This window comes from Chenopodium album, chromosome 22 (assembly GCF_948465745.1).
Source record: "Chenopodium album chromosome 22, dcCheAlbu1.1, whole genome shotgun sequence".
NCBI lineage: Eukaryota > Viridiplantae > Streptophyta > Magnoliopsida > Caryophyllales > Amaranthaceae > Chenopodium > Chenopodium album.
Window position 1 is genome coordinate 18969552 of NC_137855.1, and position 21579 is coordinate 18991130.

Sequence of the window (21579 nt, forward strand, 5' to 3'; positions counted from 1 at the left end):
GTATAAGAACATTAAGAACACTCAAATAGACTTATATGGAATTGGACTCTTAACTCGAATAAAAGATGAAAACTTATGTGAGCAAGGGTGAGTTTTTCCAACAGAAATCAAGAGCTATTTATAGATCACAAAACATGTTTGGAAAAACTTAATTGTGCAGCAAGACACTACGCCACTACTCATACCCACTAAGAAGATCATGTCCCTAAAATTAAGGGACCATGAACTCCTCAATGTGCAAGACCATGTCTAGAAGAAGAACATGGGAGAGTAGGCCGTAAGTTTTAGAAAACGTGGAGATTTTTATTTTCAGAAAAGATTTTGTAAAATCAGAAATAAAAATAAAATCTTCTTTTTTGCTTAAAAAGATAAACGTTAGAAAATAACCACTTTCCTAAATTTTAGCTAGCACAATATTATCTTCTTAGACCAATTCCACACAAGAAATTCGAATGTACTAAGTATCTTATGCTTACATAAATCCTAAAATACAAAAGTATATTTAGTCTTCATGTTTCTCTGATGAAGCTTCTACTCCGAGGCTTCTGTTCCTTGTAAGGAACTTCTCTTCTCTGGTGATGCTTCTTCTCTGAAGCTTCTGTTCCCTGGGGGAACCTTCTCTTCTCAAGTCTTCATTTCTGAAGCGCCAGTTCCTGTGAGGGAACTCTTCTTTTTGGATAACTTTGTTTCTGGCCTTCCTGTTCCTCATGGTATCTTTGCGTCGACACTTAATTCTCCTAGTCTTTGCACTGATCACACACTTAAACAATCAAGCCTTTATTAGTATGTAAGTAAGTGAGGTTGTGTCATCATCAAAATCATTAAGTCCAACACGTTGATTACGCATCGAACGGGTTTCCAACTCTACCTCCCCCAATAAATTGAGGTTAACTGACACGGGAGCTAACCGTGCCAGCGACAAAATCACACATAGGTGGCGAAATTCCAGCGCATAATAATAATAATAAAAAGGAATGTACAGCGTCCTGTACTCCGTTAGAAGTTATGATCAAATATAAAGTCACATAACTCCCCCCATATGTTCATACTCAAGGTATATACGTTCCAAGAGTTTTGGTGCGTAATCTCTTCCACTTTACGTTATTTACATATTATTAGACTTGGTGATGACTCTCAAAGCATAATAAATCATTCAACAATAATTATTCAATCCAGCAGACATACCTATTTAATTCTTGAATATTTAGTGACCACATATTATTTATTATTGAACCCTTTTTAATTCTACCTCGGTGTCAAAGACACCTTAAACGCATAAAGCGCCAAAAATCCTATCCCTCGGTGTTAAAAACACCTTAAGTGCACAAAGGCACCAATATACAATTTATTCCTTGTATACACAGACACTTATATAGCTCCTTCCTCATGCTTAAAGCATCAATAAAAATTATATGAACCATAATAAAATTCCTTTTCCATAATCCAAACCAAATTAAACATATAGTTTAATTAAACATGCATTCTAACATGCCATAAATAAAAATGTAGTCCATATAATCATGCCAAAATATAAATTTTCCAATCCATAAACCATCACAAATAATTCATGCTTCACAATTCAATCACCAACGAACACCAATAATTCACAATTCCATACATAAACCTTAGCATGATACTACTTGTAATTGATTGAAATCAAGCCTAGCATGATTCTATATCATCAAAATATGCTAAGTACGCGAACGTACCTTGAGTACGATCTTAAAATCGCCACGACTAATAGAAATTGGTTACTTGAAGTCTCCTACACATTAAAATCATAATAGAGTATTAAAATCCATTCTAAACAAATTTCCAGCAATATATACTATTTTAAAACCCCTCATAATTTAATTAAAATAAGCTGAAATTATGTTTAAAACACCATAATTAAGTCCCAATTAATGGGTAATTAAAAATTCCTTCAAGAACATAATATTAAGTGTTCTACATAAAATTCCAGCACTATTTTTAATGAAAACTTGCTGTAATTTATCCTTAAAACACTTTAATTGAAGATCTAAACATTAATACATCATATACTTTCAATAATACATGAATCAAGAACCTAGGGTTTCAAAAATTGGGGCTTTTTAATTAAAAACCAAATCTGGAAATTAATTAACATAATTACTATAATCAAACATCAAAATTAAATCCCAAAACTCATAAATTACAATTAGATCTAAGCATAGATTAAATTGAAATAAGAAAGCTAAGGTTTTTTTTTTTATCATGCTCGAAAAAAAAAGGGGAAAAAGGGGGAAGAGAAAACGGCAACCGATCGGCGGCGGCCACCTGCTGCCGGCGGTTGACACCTGTTGACAGCGGCGGCCACTTGCTGCCTGCTGGCAGCGGTGGCCACCAGCTGCCGGTGGCTGACATCGGTAGGGGAAGGGCAGCCGAAAAAAAAGGGAAAGGGGAAAAGAAAAAGAAAGAAAAATAAGGAGGAAAGAGAGAGAAGTTTACCTTGGGTTTTCTCCACTCTGGGCAAAGTTGATTTGCCTCACAAGTGGGATATTTATACCCTCCTCTACTAACCCTCTTCCCTAAACTTTCCTCTTTTAGATTTTCCTAATTCCTTCCTTAATAAAACTTGTTAAAATTAAACTTTCTTAAAATAAAACCCCAACTTTTATAATTAAAATAATAAAATAAACTTTCCTTTTATAATAATATTAATTAAAATACTATAATTAAAAAAATTACAACTATTTAAATACTTTATAAAATACATACTTTAAACAAAATATGTATAAAATACGAGGTATTACACACCTGTTTACAAGCACACAACATACAACATGACCCTCAAATAAATAACTAATTTATTAATTTAGGTTGAATACAAATCAAACGGGTTTCCCCCTTAACCTACCCCAATAAAGGGGTACTAATACGGGAGCTAACCGTGCCAGTATAAAATATCCACTCGTACATGGAAGACATCCTGCTCATAATAAAAAGAAATATACAGCGTCTTGTACTCCCAGTAGAAGTACTGTTTAAATATAAAACCCCATAACTCCCCTAATGTGTTCATACTCGAGGTATATACGTGAAAGGAATGGTGTCCTTCGAACAAGTGTATTATTCTGATAGCGGGTTCAGAATTATTAGAAAGCTAATACATTCAGTAAGGTCAAGTGATTGGAATGCCTGGGTGGAGGCCGCTTCCGATCAGTAATATTAATATAATTGATATTACAGCTTAATCTTGACTGAACCCTTCGGGTCACACCCAAGCACAATATACGAACTGACTCGACGAATTAATTCGGAAGAAATTAATTCGTCGCCCGAGTGTTAAATATTTAGACGTCGGTAATTCGAGCTTGGAGCGTCGAAACCGATCGTCGAAAGTCGAGTCAAAATAATAAAAAACGAGACGCGCAAAAATAATAATAAATCGACCATATTCCCAAAAATAATAATAAACCGAGCATCCGAATGCTAGGGGCAAAAATGTCCTAGCAAAGGTGGCTAGCAAGCACCAAACCAAGCCTAGCATGGCTGGCTGGTGCGTGCTAGCAGCAGCTAGCAGCCGCAGCACGTGGTGCGTGCAGCAGCTAGCTGCCGCGGCTAGGCACGCTAGCACAGCAGCAACCGCGCCGCGCCACAGCAGCAGCTTGGTGCGGGGCTGGGTGCGGGCTGGGCTCGGACCGGGCTCGGGCTAGGCTCGAGGCTTGGCTCGGGCCATGGGGCCGTTGATTAAGGGAAAGCATGGGAATATGGGAGCAAGTGGGTGAGGACATGTGGCACAAGGAGAGTTTTGAGTGGGGAGCAAGTATGGTCCCCTACTCTCCATGTGGTCCTCACCAACCCATCTCACATTGTAATGCCACTTGTAGATTTATTATTAGTTTGCAATTTTATTTTAATTTAGCTTTAAATTAATTTGTGGAATTTCATGATCCCACATTGATTGGATAGAAATTCCCACTCATACTTTCCTCTATAAATACCAACCTTGGGATTTGGAGTAAAGTGCTTGAGTGGGAGTTAGAAAGAGCATTCCATAATTTTGGGAAAACTCTTAAACTCATATAACACTCGGGTTTTGGTCGGACCTTGCTAAATCCAAGGTAGCGGACCTTAAAGTTGTGTTCGCCTTTTTGTGGGTGGATACCGTCGGAGGCACGACGCTTGACGTGCTCGTAGCTTTCAAGTAAGAGCCCCGGGTTTTGGGCGAAGCTCGCTTCGAGGGTAAGATTCGTTATCTTTTCTTTGTGATTATTTATTTATACATTATGATTTTATTAATTGCGAGTGGTTCCTCGGGTCGGGGTTGTTTCCGCGGTGAGTCGGACTCACCAAACCCCAACAGCGGTATCGGAGCCCTGCTCGTTTATTTTAATAATCATGTTTTTCAAGGTTTATTTTGGCTTATTTTTCTGGTTTAAGTTACTAATTAGATTAGTAGCTCGGTTTTATTTATTTTAATCACGTTTTTAATGTCGAGTTTGGCCCAGAGCCTAGATTTTCGCCCAAGACTAGTGAATTTTGGGTGGAAAACATGTTCTGGAAAGGTTTTTATTCCATGGGGACTGTGATTTTAGCCAAATTCTGACCAGAAATGCCTTTTTCGAGGGGTTTTTCGTTTTTGACGAAAAATTTTAATTCTTTTCTAACCTTGAAATTAATGGCATAAATTGTTGATTATATGGTTGATTATTTGCATTATTTTATGCATTTTTATGTCCCCTTAAAGCACACTTACTTGGTAGTATTTGATGCTTAAAGGTTGATTTATTTTCACATAATTGCAAACTAATTGCTTTTTAGTGTGAAAATTTTATTTTTGAGGCTTCCTAAGTGTTAAAGATTCAATCTTTATTTGTGATAAGTGATTGAAACTTTAAAAACCACTAAATTCCATGTTATTTTGTGTTAAACTTTGTTGTTTTAATCATTGTGAGTTGATTGGAAACATAAACTTTCAATTTTTGTGATAGAAATTTGGTTATCTTCATGTTGGAAGATATAATTTTCAAGGATTCACAAAATTTAGATGTTGGAATTTTCATTTGAACATTAAAGTTCATATTTTTCCAACTTCCCTTTACTTTGTCAAATTCTCAAGTTTAATTTAAATTGATTAAATTGAAAGTGAGAAATTGCCTCAATTTTATTTTGCACCAAGCTAAATGATAAGTCTATTATATATATATATTTATTCCCCGTCCCACGGTCATATTTGTGCTTATTTGAGCTCTACGGAGCTATTTTTATTACTAATATGCATTTTCTAGTGTTTTTGTAGAGTTGGTATTATTTTGTAGGAATTTGAAGAATTATGACGATTCCATAGCTTATTAAACCACTACGAAGATATTGGAGTTTGATGGTATTTTATGACCGTATGTTTTAAGCCCAAGACCGAGTTGGTTTGGTGATTAAGGGCTCGATTAAATGAAGAGATCCAAAGTTTCAATGTTCAATTAATATCATGAACCAAATTAGTGTCGCAACCCAAGTGTAAAAGGAAGAAGAAATGGGCCCAAAGCAAAAGAAGCCATAAGGCCCAGCTCGTGGCTCCATCTGACCGGGCCCGATCGGGCGGCCCAATGCCCGATCGGGTGAGATGTCCTCCAGCAAAGATCAGCGTTATTTCTTTGTATTGGGCTTTGTTGTTTGGGCTTCGTTGTTTTGCTCCAAATTCACGCAGCCTTTGTTTTGTTTGTGGGATTAGAAGTTTAGTGGAGATCAAACTTCTTTTTTTTTCCTATTTAAGTGGAGTAGTAGTACGTAGGTTTTGGGTGGGTTTTCCGTTTTCATTAGTTAGTTTTTTGAGCTTAGTTTTAGCTTTTAAATTAATTAGTTTTAGTTAGTTTTCTTTTCTCTTTCTCTATCTAACTTTTCTCTCTCTCCTCTTAATTAAACTCTTAGTATTACTTTCTCCCTTGTTTCTCTCTCTAAACTTTTGATTTATGCAATTTTATATTTCTTTCTTTTAGAACTATCTCTTTTCTCCTTGTATTTACTTATTTTCCTTGCTTTGATCTTAATCATGTCTCCTTTAATTGCTTTGTTTACTTTAGGTTTAATTATGTCCGAGTAGTTTAATTCTAGGGTTTATGGGGATCCATAATTAATATGAAGGGATAATTTGTTATTATTGATTATTGGTGTTGCATGATAATTTCTTATCGAATTGTTTTAATTCTTTGCAATTAGATTATGAATCGAGCAGATGTAATTTAATTGTAAAAGTATAGCAATATTGAATTGATGAATCGAGCAGATGTTAATTTGATATTAAAGGCTATTTTCAATAGGAACTTAGATCTAGTAAATTGCGAGAGCCTGTTAGATCTATGTTGATTAATAAATTGCGAGAGCCTGTTAATCATGTTATTTGTGCAATGTTAATTATTAATTGTTATGTTTTATCCCGGAATATTAATTATTGGTGAACCTGTGACCCTAGGCCTTCTTATTATTGATTTTCTCCCTGAACTTAATCTCCGTAGTATAATTTCATATCACAAACAACAAATTGGTTACCTTAATAATTTAGATTATATTTAATTAATTAGGAATAGAAAGACTAGTTTCCCTGTGGATTCGACCCTACTTCCCTATCTACTTTAGTTAGAGGATTTAGGTAATTACTTTTGATTAGGTGATACGACTTTAGCCTGTCACTAAACCAATTTAATTAAGAATGGTTCTTGCAATTATTTTGGTTATTTGCGCTTTGAAAATTTTATTAAGTTAGACTTGTTCAAAATTTTATTTTGCTCACTAAATTAGTTCTAAAATTAATTTAGAATTAATTATTTTTGTCTCGTGAAAAAGGGATCAATTCCCGAGGCCGTGGCACGCAAAACGAGGCAACGAACCACCATGGCGAGCCGGGCTGCACAGCAGCCCGTATGTGGCTGCCAAGGTGGCTACGCCGCCTTGCTTGCGGCCACACGCGCGGCTGTGCCGTGGCAGCAGCTCGCGGCCGTGTGCCGTGGGCCGCGTGTTCGTTTTTTTGGCGTGTGCGTATGCTTGGTGCGGTGAGGTGACTAGCAGTAGTAGGCTTAATGTTAATTATTTTGCCGTTTTATTTATTTTAATTAATTTTGTTTATTTTAATTAAAATTTTGAGAGGCTAGGCCACAGTTTTGAGCGGCATTGGCAAAATTTCATTTTTGACAAGTTTGGGTGCTACCGACATAATTAATTAGATTAATTAAGGGAAATGCGGAATTTAGTGGGAGCTTCAATTATTAATGACGTCAATTACATAATCGGTTAAACAACTTTGACTAGTTTTAATTAGGCGTGTTAATCGGATTAACCACCTAGATTAGTTACTAGTGCGCGCGTTGTTTAAATGCATTTTACTTGTTTGATTTTGTAAATTGCATGGGCCATTCACAAATAGTGAATGGATGAATAGAATATATATATTCTCTCTTAAAGGCTTTATAAAATGGCAACTAGTGGGACCCGACTAGGATAGAAAATACGGACTACGTGCCGTTATGTATTTTTGTAAATCTAAATACGGTCTACGCACCGTTAATTATTTTTGTACTTTAATATTTAGATTATTCCTAGTTGTAGACACTAGTTTTTGCATAGTTTGGTTAAGTCTTGAAGACGGCGTATCTTGGAAGACAAATCCTTAAATTGCAAACGAAGACCTTTTGAAGATTTGAAGAATTCAAGGGGTCATGCTAGTTGCCAATATGCATCTATAATTTCGCTTTATATTTTATGCTTATATATATGTGAATTATTCGTTAGACGCATGTTTAGGTTTTCTTGATGTTGCGATGATTAGTTAAGTTCACTTAAATCAACCAACATAGAAATCCTAGGTCCCTAATAATATTGAGTCAAACTTGCCTTTCCAAAACAACACTTACTAACTGGACGATGGTGATGGTAGGTTACGCCAAAGCGAGGTGCCATCACTTCTCCAAGGGGCGTAAGGCACACCGGGTGTGCACGTTGGTTTTGGTTTAACTCATCGGTATGAGTGAGGAGTCCTCAGATACCGTGGCAAAAGAGATACATCGTCAAAGATGCATTAGATGCGACGATTGTCTAATCAAGAATGGCTTAGAGCCATTATCAAGGCAATGCTTACCCTAGAAGATTGAGTGTTTAAGACAAGCCAAAGCATGCTTAACCACTCTTTGTTTCTTCGGATCTTGGAATCGCCTTATTTTCGCCAAATAGGGACATTTTTTTTATGCGTAAATAAGACGTTTAATAAGGTTGAAGTTTGCATGAATGCTATTAAATTTCAAACTTATTATGTTCTTGATAAATGGTTATACTTTGCACTTATATTTATATTATTCTAAATCAAATAATATTGTTTCCATGATTGGTAAAGGAAATCCTTGAGAATAGTTCTCAAAGAAAGGAAAAGCATTTTTAAAATACAATTCTCATAAATGACTTTTATAACTAAGTCCGAAAGGATGGTTAGACATCATGTATTCAAAATACTAGGTAGTTTTGATAAAACATGAGGTATTGAGTTGCAAACTCAAGATTGTCAATGTTTGACAACCAATGTATCTTTTCGCATCACAATTGAGTAGGACTCATTGATGTAGTAATTCGAGTAAGAATTAATGGAAAGATGGAACTTTGTTTAACGGCGCACTAGGTGCTTGATTATGCCTAATAAAGTATAAGAGTCAAGGTACTTAAAGAAATGATTCTTAAAGTAAGATTATGAGATATTGTATGATAAGAAATATAGGAAAGAAGGAACGAAGAAAAGGAATTAGATTTCATTTCAACTCATGAGTTCATGTTATTGTAGTTTACTTAGCAATTTATTATCTTCACAAGTATCGGATACTGCTTGAGTGTTCCACTATGATAGTGACCTCAAACTATTGAAGTTAAGCTAAGTTATCAACTTACAAGCTTAGAATGAAGCAAGAAGAGCTACATCAGTTTAAAGGTCGTATGTTTGTTTAAAGACCTTTTAAGCCAAAGGCTGGAACAAGTAATGGTTATTATGTTCCATAATCAGCAATTGATCCGTTTACACACGGAAAGACTCACATTCAAAGTAATGAGCAATAGTTGCGAGATTTATTTGAATGGGATGGTTATCCAAGCGTTGAGTTAAGAATGCTTGATTATAAACAAACATTTCTCTAACATGATAAACTCACTAAGTTCAAGTCATGGGCTTGATTTGCGTTCCAAACATCTTTAGCAATGTCACATCGACAAGAACGTACTCAAGGCTCTGTTAGATAGGCTCTTGATAGTTGCTCGAATTGGAATCGTTCTAAGACAAGAAAGTCTTACTTGTTGAAACCGACAAAGCAGAGAGCTATTGTTCTTGGTATAGACAATTGACTCCGAAGGCTAAAGAGGATTCAATTACTTCAACGTTTCACAAAGAATTTGAAAGGATATGGCTATATTCATCAAATGTGAACAAACTTGACTTGAGTAGCTCAAGAGTTCAATGAAGTACAGAATCGACTTGGCAAGATATCAAGACGTCTAGATTAGATCGAGCGATGTTTGCTTGAGCCAAGCGTGACTATCTCAAAGTTATGAATGGAAATTTTCATAAATAACTCCACAAAGAACATGGTGTGTCTTCACGGAGACCTCGGTGTCATTTGAAAATAACTCGAACGATGATGGTTCACAACCCTTCCTATAAAGTTCTTAAAGATTTGCACAAATGACTAATGTTACACTAAACAAAATGTCGAAGCTAAGAAAGGACGCCACATTTAGTTATGGATAGAAATAACTTCTAAAAGTCTTTTCAAGTATATGTCTAAGGCTCTTAGTCTCAGTGGGAGTTCACTAGCTCAGTGGGAGCAAAGTGGCTCAGTGGGAGCTAGGTGACTCAGTGGGAGCTGAATGGCTCAATAAAGACTAAGATAGCTCAAGTAGGAGCTAACTGTTTGTTTCACAACGAACTTTTACCCAAAGACAATATACATGTCTCTTTGTAAGCATTCAAGTGAGACTACGGGTATTACCTCCACATCCTAATTGAGAACAAAATTGTTTGTTGCTCTAAGTAGTGTCAATCTGGAAAGTAACACATTTCCAAAACGACAAGTAGGAGGAAAATGAACTCGATGACCATCAAGCTTAGCAACAAACTAGAACTGAGAATCTCGGAAGACCTTAAAGGACTTCGTGATAATGCCGTTGCTCCGGCGTCGCGATCTTGATCGTCGGCCACTGAGCGAGTTGAAGAGCCGGGTCATATTGTTGGGATGACCCGCTTGAACTACCCCCGAGCAAGTTTCTGGCCCTCTTTGCCGCCATTAGGAGTGGTGGTCAAAAATTTATTTTTTTGGAAAATGAAAAATTTTGATATAGAAATGTAGAGGATGAAGAGAGGAGTAAAAATATGTAAAAAGTTTTGGATTTGGGTGAGAAATGGAGGAGAAATTTTAGAGAGAAATTAGAGGAAAATATGAATTTAGAGAGAGAAAGTGTCGAAGAAAAGAATGGAAGAAGGAGGAAAGAAGAAGAAAAGAAAACGAAAGAAAGAAGAAGGAGAACCCGGGTGGTCGCGCCCGGTCGGGCGAGGTTCCGCCCGATCGGGCGATCTAAATGATGCTTTTTAAATTCTTTCTCGCGCCCGGTCGGGCGCCTTCACCGCCCGATCGGGCGATCTTCAACGTCCAGAGTTCTTCTCTCGCGCCCGATCGGGCGCTTCACCGCCCGGTCGGGCGATTTTATTCGATTTCAAGTTCCTCTTCTCGCGCCCGGTCGAGCGTTCCTTCGCCCGGTCGGGCCAATTAAATGTCCGTATACGTCAACTCTCGCGCCCGGTCGGGCGAAGCTCCGCCCGGCCGGGCCCGAGAGTAAGGTTTGACGACTCAACTTTCTTCAAATTTGGCTAACTCTTTTCCTCTAAACTGTACCAAAAACTCATGAAATTCATTAAATTCCCTCCTCTCTCCTCTCATAAGAAAAAGAAGAAAAACAAAAATAAAAACAAGTAAAATACGGGTTGCCTCCCGCAAAGCGCTGGTTTATCTAGGTCCCGCACGACCTTCTTACCATAGTATTCTCAAGGTGAGCTGGAACTAGTCAGGTGTAGTAGTTCAACTGCACCAATCGTAGCCCCGTCATGATAAATCTTAAGCCTCTGACCATTCACCTTGAACTCATTACCATGCTCATCAAACAACTCTACAGAACCGAACTTGTTAACCCTTTTTACAGTGAAAGGACCCGACCACCTTGACTTCAACTTTCCTGGGAACAGTTTAAGCCTAGAGTTGAACAACAACACCTTATCACCCTCTTTGAATTCTCTCGGAAGGATCATCTTGTCGTGCCATCTCTTAGTCTTCTCCTTGTAGACTCGCGCACTATCATAGGCCATCAACCTAAACTCATCAAGCTGGTTAAGTTGTAGAAGCCTCTTTTCTCCCGCTAGCTTAGCATCCAAATTGAGCTCCTTAATAGCCCAATATGCCTTGTACTCTAACTCCATCGGAAGATGACATGCTTTACCATACACAAGTCTATAGGGAGTGGTACCTATAGGGGTCTTAAATGCGGTTCTATATGCCCAAAGGGTGTCATCCAACTTATCGCTCCAATCTTTCCTAGATTTTGCTACCACCGTCTCTAAGATGACCTTAATCTCACGATTAGACACTTCGACTTGGCCACTAGTTTGGGGATGGTAGGCTAACCCTGTCCTATGGTAAACACCATACTTCTTTAGGAGGGTATCTAACTTCCGCTCATGAAAGTGGGATCCTCTGTCACTGATTATGGCTCTAGGCACTCCAAATCTAGGAAAAATAGTCTTCTTGAAAAGCCTATGGACCACCTTGGCATCATTGGTAGGAGTGGCAATGGCTTCTACCCACTTGGATACATAATCTACGGCGACTAGTATATAACGGTTCCCTCTAGAAGGAGGGAACGGTCCCATGTAATCAACACCCCAAACATCAAAAATTTCAACTTCCAAAATCCCAGTTTGAGGCATCTCATGCCGCCGCGAGATGTTGCCAGTCCTCTGGCAAGAGTCACAAGCCTACACAAAAATGTTAGCATCCTTGAACATGGTGGGCCAATAAAATCCTGACTCATATATCTTGGCCACTGTTTTAGAGGGACCATGATGTCCTCCATAAGGTGAAGTGTGGCAGCTAGTGAGAATACCATGTACCTCCCATTCGGGGACACACCTGCGAAATAATCCATCTGCACACTCACGAAACAAAAAAAGGATCATCCCAAAAATAATGTTTAACATCATAAAGGAATTTCTTTTTTTGTTGATAGGACAAGTCAAAAGGTAGAGTACCACCCATTAAATAATTTGCAAAATCGGCATACCAGGGGTGTTGCTCTACAACTGCATACAGGTTGTCATCAGGGAACGAATCATCTATAGGAAGAAAATCCTTACCCTCATCATACCTGATTCGTGACAAGTGATCTGCCACTACGTTCTCTGCACCCTTTTTGTCCCTTATTTCAATGTTGAAATCCTGGAGCAAGAGAACCCACCGGAGTAGCCTAGGCTTTGATTCAGCTTTGGCTATCAAGTACTTTAGAGCTGCATGGTCAGTAAAAACAATAACTTTAGAACCAACTAGATATGATCTAAATTTTTCTAAAGCATAAATAACAGCTAAAAAATCCTTCTCCGTGGTGGCATAGTTGACTTGAGCCTCATCCAAAGTTTTACTAGCATAGTAGATAGCATGTAAAACTTTGTCCTTCCTCTGTCTAAGCACGGCTCCTAGAGCAAAGTCACTTGCATCACACATGATCTCGAAAGGAAGATTCCAATCGGGAGCACATCTGATGGGTGCCGATATCAAAGCCTGCTTAATCCTGTTGAAAGACTCAAGACACTCGTCAGTAAAAACAAAAGGGGCATCCTTAAGCAAAAGTTGAGTCAGTGGTTTAGCAATTTTAGAAAAATCTTTGATAAAACGGCGATAAAACCCCGCATGACCTAAGAAACTCCTAACTCCCTTAACATTAACTGGGGGAGGTAATTGCTCAATCACTGAAATTTTTGCCTTGTCTACCTGTATGCCCTTATCAGATACAATATGACCCAAGACTACTCCCTCTGTCACCATAAAGTGACACTTCTCCCAATTTGAGACCAAGTTGCATTCTTCACATCTTTTAAGGATTTTAGCTAAATTAATTAGACATGAATCAAATGAAGAACCATAGACACTAAAATCATCCATAAAGACTTCCATGATAGACTCTATGAAATCAGAAAAAATGCTCATCATGCAACGTTGAAAAGTAGCAGGTGCATTACATAAACCAAAAGGCATTCTACGATATGCAAAAGTGCCATAAGGGCATGTAAATGTAGTCTTTTCCTGATCTTCAGGGTGGATCGGAATTTGGAAAAATCCCGAATACCCATCCAAATAGCAAAACAACTTATGGTTAGCTAACCTCTCAAGCATTTGATCAATAAAGGGGAGAGGGAAATGGTCCTTTTTAGTGGCGACATTTAATCTACGATAGTCAATACACAACGCCACCCTGTAACAGTTCTAGTGGGAATTAATTCATTTTTATCATTTTTAACTACAGTCATCCCACCCTTCTTAGGAACCACCTGAACAGGACTTACCCATTTGGAGTCAGAAATAGGATAGATAATACCTGCATCAAGTAATTTCATAACCTCTTTCTTGACTACCTCTTGCATATTGGGATTCAACCTCCTCTGGGGTTGAATGCAGGCTTGTAGTTGTCCTCTTAGTGTATCCTGTGCATACAGAAATCTGGGCTTATACCCTTGAGATCATCAATACTGTACCCTATTGCCTTTTTGTGGGTTCGGAGAACCTCTAGAAGTTGGGAAGTTTGTGGGTCATCAAGTGCAGTACTAATGATCACAGGGTGCATTTCCTGCTCATCAAGAAAAACATATTTTAAATGAGAAGGGAGAGGTTTTAGTTCAGGTTTCTTTACCTCAGCAGGTTTCGATTCCTGAACTAATTTTACTACCTTCTTATTCTCTTTATCATCAAGTTCTTCTATGGCAAGAGCTTTCTCAATAATATCCACCTCCTTGCTCCAGACACTCGCATCACCTGCAGACAAATTACCACAAAGTATTTCTTCCAAGGGATCCCTTGCAAGAATCTGTGTCAAGCTATCATCACAAATATCATCCATTATATCGATAACATCAATCAAACAACAACTTTCCTCAAGCATAGGACCTTTTAAAACCTTCCCTAAATTAAAAGTAATATTATCATCACCAACAGATAGGGTTAGTTTACCATTTTTAACATCTATAATGGCTCCTGCAGTATGGAGAAAAGGCCTACCTAATATAATGGGTATTTGTGTATCCTCAGCCATGTCTAAAACAACAAAATCAACAGGGATGAAAAATTTACCAACTCTAACAGGGACGTCCTCTAAAATACCTAGGGGATATTTAACAGAACGGTCTGCCATTTGCAAAGTAATATTAGTAATTTTTAATTCACCCATATTCAATTTAGAACAAATAGACGATGGCATTACACTAACAGAAGCACCCAAATCACATAATGCTTTATCTATGAAGACATTACCAATATGACAAGGGATAGAAAAACAACCAGGATCCTTTAATTTAGGGGGAGATTTATTTTGTAATAATGCACTACACTCCTCAGTAAAAGCTACAGTTTCTACTTCATTAAAGGCCCTCTTCCTAGTCAAAATATCTTTCATAAATTTAGCATATGCAGGAACCTGTGTAATAAGTTCAGTAAAAGGAACCGTTACCTGCAAATTTTTAACAACCTCCAGAAACTTACCAAACTGCTTGTCCAACTTAGTCTTAAGTTGGCGATTAGGGAATGGTAATTTGATAACTGGTGGTGCTTCCCTACTCTTCCCCTGGGGTGCATCCTTCCCTGAGGTTGTACCCTACAATGAATCATCAGAAATATTAGTATCAGGAATTTTACCCTGCAGCCCTGCAGGGGAAGTTGGTACAACGGAATCAGGATTAGCAATATTAGTTAAATCAGGTTCATCCTCTTTGGGCATTTGGGGCCCATCGTAGTGTGAACCACTCCTTAGGGTGATTGCATTAGCATGATCCGTAGGTTGAATTCCCTGCGTTGGTAAAGCTCCCTACTGGCGAGATTGAAGGGTAGAGGACAATTGGGCTATTTAGGTGTCCATGACTTTATTATGGGCTATAATAGAGTCAATCTGTTGGTCTCTACTCTCCATATGTTTTAGCATACTGGTCAGCATTGCCCTAATTTCTGATAAAGCAGGGTCAGAAGATGTAGTAGGGGCTTGTGATGGGGGTTTCTGGTTAGCATGAGGGTGATAATATTTCTGCTGTGGAGGGGGTGCTTGTTGTGGTTGTTGTGGAGGTGGAGGATTTTGAACATTGGTGCTACGGTAAGATAGGTAGGGATGGTTCCGGTAGCCAGGATTGTAGGAATTGGAGTATGGGTTATTTTGCTTGTAGGTTTGAAAAGCATTAACTTGCTCCATTGAACTCCTGCAGTCTTGTTCATAATGACCTACACTTCCACAATTTTCACAGAAAGCATCATTAGCATTATTAGAAACAGCAGAAACATTAGCAACAGAATTAGGATTGTTAGTAGTAAGGTTATCTAGTTTCTGGCAAATAGAAGTAAGCTGGGCTTGTAATAGAGTTACTGAATCAACATGATGTTTGCCCTTGTTAGCATAACCTCTAGCATTCCCATATTGGGAATTATGGATTGTCATATCTTCAATAACCTGACCTGCATCATCAACATTTAAATTCATAAATCTACCGCTAGCTGCGGAATCTAAAATTATCCTAGATGCATTTCCTAAACCATTGTAAAAAGCTTGAATCAATTGCCACTTTGCCAAATTGTGGTGGGGACACTCCCTCTGCAGATCCTTGAATCTTTCCCAAGCTTCATATAATGCTTCATCTGTCTCTTGGGCAAAATTATCATCAACAAAACTATTATTTGGCGATCACTTGAATTAAAATCATATTAGCCTAAATTCAAATTATTAATTATCTTATTAAGCGTGATTTCAAGTACAAATTCCATTTAAACCTGCATAAAAGGCGTGATCAAGCAATACCAACAATATGTATCAAGCAACATAATAATAATGACACAACGAACCATCATCATAATTATAAACTCAATAAAGCGGCATAATGATAATAGCAAGATCCTAGGCATGATACTAACTTGATTAATAACATATCCTAACATGCCACTAAACATTAAAAATCAAAGCTTTATCCCTAACATGATACTAACATGATATTAGAAAGCATAGGAAGCAACCTAAACATGATACTAGAAAGCAATAAAGACATCCTAACATGATACTAGGAATTAATAAAATCTAAGCATGCTTTCTAAAAAATAGAGTAATAAAATTACTCAACTTTGATGCCCCGTACTTCTTTCTAATGACAAAATACACGCGCTAGTAAACTTTAATAAAATATTAAAATAAAAAAAATTAAATAAAATAATTGAAATAGGGATTTGGGACCAAACCCTCAGAAGGTATCAACCTTTCACGTCGAGGGCGAAGACAACTTTGAACTTGGCTAGGTGTGTCTAGAACTTGTGTATGCGGAATTGTGTTTGAAAAAGAAAAGTTTAGAAAGCAAGAGGGAGAAATAATAAGCTATTGCTTAAGAGAGAAAAGATAAAGAGATTTGGTGATTGTGGATGATTTGAAAACGGGGATTTAAGACCCTATTTATAAGAAAAATAGTCCGGAAACAATCAAAAAAGAGAACGATTTCAATTCGGAGTAAAACAACTCCTGTTGCAAACGACAAGGTCTAGCGCGGACCGACAAAACTCACGCGCTATGACAGCCTTGTCGCAGCATGCCATGTGTAACACCCCCAAATCTCCCTCTACAGAAATACCAGTATAATACATATAATTATACCGTAGAGATAGACTTGGGCGTATTACCGCCGCGTGATTACGCAAGGCTGACAGGCTAAAGTCGTATCACCTAATCAAAAATAATTACCTAAGTCCACTAGCTTATGCAGATAGGGAAGTAGGGTCGAATCCACAGGGAAACAAGTCTTTCTACTCCTAATTAATTAATATAGTCTAAATTATTAGAGTAACCAATATTTGTTGTGATTATAAACTATACTACGAAGATTATGAGTAAAGAGAATAATTAAGGAAGAAATCAATAATAATAAATCCTAGGGAATAGGTTCACTAATAAACAATATTCCAGGGTAAAACACAATAATCAATCATCAATGCATTAATTAATCAGATCATAAAGGGCTTTCGCTACGTATTACAATCACAGGATTAATTTACCAGTATTAAATCTCATCTCTCGAATCTCGACCTAACCATTTATAAATTAATCTGCCTATTGAAACTAAGCCTAAACATCAATTCTCATCTCTCGAATCTCGAATCAATATTGCTAAACTCATACAATTAAACCTGGCCAAATCTAATTGCATAGCATTTAAACAATCAATAGGAAATCAATTAAGCATTAATAATTAACCATCATAAAATTACCCCTTCATATTATTTATTAGATCCCCATAAACCCTAGAAGGAAAACTACTCAGACATAATTAAAACTAAGCAAAACATAATAATTAAACAAGACATGAAGAAATAGAATGAATAAAATACTGAGATTAATTAAGAGAGAAATCGTACCAAGATGGCGGAATTACAATAGAGTTGAGGAACAAGAAAGAATAAAAGTCTAGAGAGAGAAAGTTAAGTAGAGAGAGGGAAGAATAAAAACTAGAATAAGAGAATAATGAAGAAGTCTCTAATCTTGCCTAATAAAATTGCCTTAATACTAAGCAAGAATTATTCGCTAAAACAAATTAATCGGAACTAAGAATCCCTAAAAGCCACACGCGCCCGGTCGGGCAAGGGGCCACCCGACCGGGCCAGCCTTTTTCTTCACTCTGACGGCTTCTCGCACCCGTCCGGGCGCGTCTCCGGGCACACTGTTGTTTCGCCCCGCCCGGCCGGGCGCGCCTTCGGGCGGAGCACTTGGTCCGGGCACAATGCTTGGGCCACCAAACGAACCTCGATTGGGCCTCTTATCCTTGGCCCAATCCGAGTTCCCTCCTTGGATCTTCATACTCGAGCCCTTAATCACCGATTGGTACCTCCGATCGGTCTTGGGCTATCGAACGTGGTCGCGGTCTTCCAATACTTGTAGATGCTCCTCGAAAAACCCGGGAAAATGCTCCAAGTACGCAAATTCCTACAAAACTCAAGCAAAACTACCAAAGCACTGGAAAACACAAATTAGTAATAAAAGTGGCTCGTAGGAGCCAAAAACACTACTAATTACGACCAAGGGACGGGGATAAATATATATATAAAATGAACACATCAAAGGCTACTCAAACTTACTAAAATAAACTAATACTTTGCAGCGGAAACTCAACTTTTTTTTTATTAATACTTATAAAAATAGTAACATTGTTATGAGTACTCAAAATAAACACAAGACCAACATTCCTAAACTATGTGAAGCAAATTCCGGGACTCCCATATGCTCATTCATGACTCCCCCTGAAAATAGTCAACACTGCTTACCATTACGGTAAACAGGGCGAACCAAAACAAATAGAAAATACGGATTATCAAAATATGCTAAGTACGATAAGTGCAAGATAATGTAAACTCAATTTATTCGCAAACATGATTTAAAACCAATTTCCATTAAATAATCCAATAATTCCAAAACTCATGATTCAAAACCAATTCCAATGATTCAACATTCAAAATAATTGATAAACCAATTCCTTTAAAAATCCAATTCCTTTTTGAACCAATTTCTTTAAATCCAATTCCTCACCCAAGTGTGCACACCCCCCAAGATAGTCTCCTTATATTACAAGACTATTCTTGAGGAAAGACTAGGTCATACAAAGATGAACGGGATAATTTCAGTAAAATTGAGGAGAAGAAAAGAAGAGAATTGGTGTGAAAAATGTGAGAGGTATGAAGGGGTATTTATAGGCTAGTATGAGCATGAATTATGGTAGGAAAATGTAGGAAAAATTATGGTAATTAGGGTTTAAGAGATTACTTGGTGAATTGAGTAAAGAATTAAGGAAAGTTTGGATATTAAGGTGATTGTGTATACTTGAATATGGAAGGTATGTATGTCATGAAAAATAATAAGGAAATTAGAATTACTTGGGGAATAATCAAGAGGAACAAAAGATAAGAGAATATGATGATTGGATACTAAAAAGATGGAGAATTAGAATTAAGGAAAATAGGAGATTCTCTTACTAGTATTTAGGAAAATTTTGCTCGGTTTAAGGAATAAAAATAATTGTGTAAATAATATAGAATAATTAAATAAATAATTAATTAATTAAATACCAATTATTCACCAATAAATAACTAAGAAAATCATAGAAAATCCGAATTTCCTAGCTAAATAAATGGGAATTTTCGGCCATTTAATATAATAAATAAAATATAATTCTGCTTTAATTAAAATATCCGAAATTGTAAATAATCCGGTTTTTAAGATAAGATAAATAGATAATAAATCTTATCCAAAATAATGATTAGTTTTCAAAAATTCTTTTAGCGCCAAAATTCAAATATTATTTTGGCTCCAAATAATAAATTTACTAAAATACCCTTTTTATATAATACTTTTTAACTAATTAATTAGAAAATACGTATGAAAATACGGGGTATTACACTTAGTCTTCTCTCAAAAAAAAAAAACACTTAGTCTAATTTTGCTTCGTAATCTTCACTCTTCGTTGGTCTAAAGTCACTTCATCGGTCTTCTTCAACCTTTGACTAGATCGCTCCTCTTCAACATTTTCCTAAATTGATCTTCTTTGTGGCCTTCTCATTCATCGTTGCCTCGCCATTCATCAATTCTGACCAGATCGATATGGTTTTTTGTGTAATTTATCATTTTATATGTTTTTAGGTATATTTAAGCTTGTTGGGAAATTATGGCAATTGTTGATTCATTGATTTGTGTAGTTAAGTATAGAAGAATTGACAAAATTTAATCAATGAATAAAACGTAAGTGAATTAATTGGGTACATCATGTTATTATACTGTTGATGATAGTCTCCATTTCTAAAACACCTAGAAATCACCACAGTTCCAAGGTTTTATTGAATTTCATTAACTTAGTGACAAATTAACTAAATGCTATCAATATTGGATAACAGATATCCGCAATATCCGATCTGAAAAATTTCGGATATTGGATATTGGATATTCGAATTTTCGGATCAGATTCAAATAACAATTACAGATATTTTCGAATTTGGATATCCGATCCGAAATGTGATTTTAGATCGGATATTCGATCCGTGAACAGGCTTGCTAGGATTTCCACTGGTAATACTTTTATGGATGGTAAAAGAATGTTGTTTTTGCGGTCTTGTTGGGAAAATTTGCTCTGCTTGTTAAGGGTTGTAAGGTTAAATAAGTTCAACCTTGCTTGTGGTGGTGGTCCATTTTGGGGTGTGACTATGGTTCCCTAGAAGTTACAAGTAAGTGGGTGACTGAGTGTTTTCGAGTGGTTTTGTTTGATGGTAATGTGGTCCTCTAGGGGTGGTTTTATTGGTGCAGGATTACAGTTATCCCTGCATTTGGAGTTTGCAGGAGAAAGGAGTTGTTGAGTGGAGAGGTTTGTTTGTTTGTCCTGTTGTATCTTGGTTTTGGGAAGATAAGAGTACTCAATCGGTTACTATCATCTCATTGTTAGTGTTTGTGATGGCAAATTCATCCATCGCTGCTAATCTAAATCTTGAAGGAAGCTTCTCCTCTTTAAAATTTGGGGTAAGCAAAGTCCTCCAATGTCCTGCACTCACGGCTGGTAGAGTTGTAGGAAGAGAACCTGCATTCTCATGCAAGGTTTCTCAAGGTAGAGTCATAAAAAATTATGACTCAGCTCTTTTGGTTGTATTTCTAGACTCTAAGGAAGTAGTTACATTCGAAAGTGGAATGGTTTCAACGATCAATTTTATTACAACAGGGTTGCAATCTTTCTGTTGGTGTTGGTCTCAACAACTTTTCTTTTGATTTTGTTTTTGGGGTTTTGCAAGCTTCAATTGTCATCACTAGGTCCATCTCGAGTTTTTCGGTTAAGTTGGCAAATCCTGCCACATAATGAAGTTTCGGTAATTGGTTTTTCTGACTCTGAAGTTAATGGTGTTATATTGGTGGTCTACAAAACAACTCCATATCTATCAGCCATGTTACACAAGCAAGGTTGCTCGTTTGATGTAAGTGTGTTTAGTTTGGTGTATTAGCTTTGTTTTTATTTACTTTTAGCTCTCTTAGGTTGTAATTTGCTCTTTATTTATGAAGTTGTAATTGTTAAAAAATAAAAAGAAAAAAAAACTTTATAAACATAAAGTAATTTTATTAAATCTACGAGAAAATAATTATATTACATACTTTGAATGCGCACTTTAAAGACTACATCATGATAAGATCTATCGTAACTTCAATAAGTTATACATCGAAAGAATATAAATTAATTTACAATAACTGAATTGAATTTACCTTTAACATTGTACCTTTCATGCCTTGGTCAAAAGGTAGAAC

The 21579-nt window shown here is 36.9% G+C and overlaps 1 pseudogene; it reads left to right on the top strand.

The window, feature by feature from the left end:
* Window positions 1–15847: 15847 nt before the first annotated feature.
* On the top strand, window positions 15848–15948 carry LOC145606437 (small nucleolar RNA R71; annotated as a pseudogene).
* Window positions 15949–21579: the final 5631 nt, after the last annotated feature.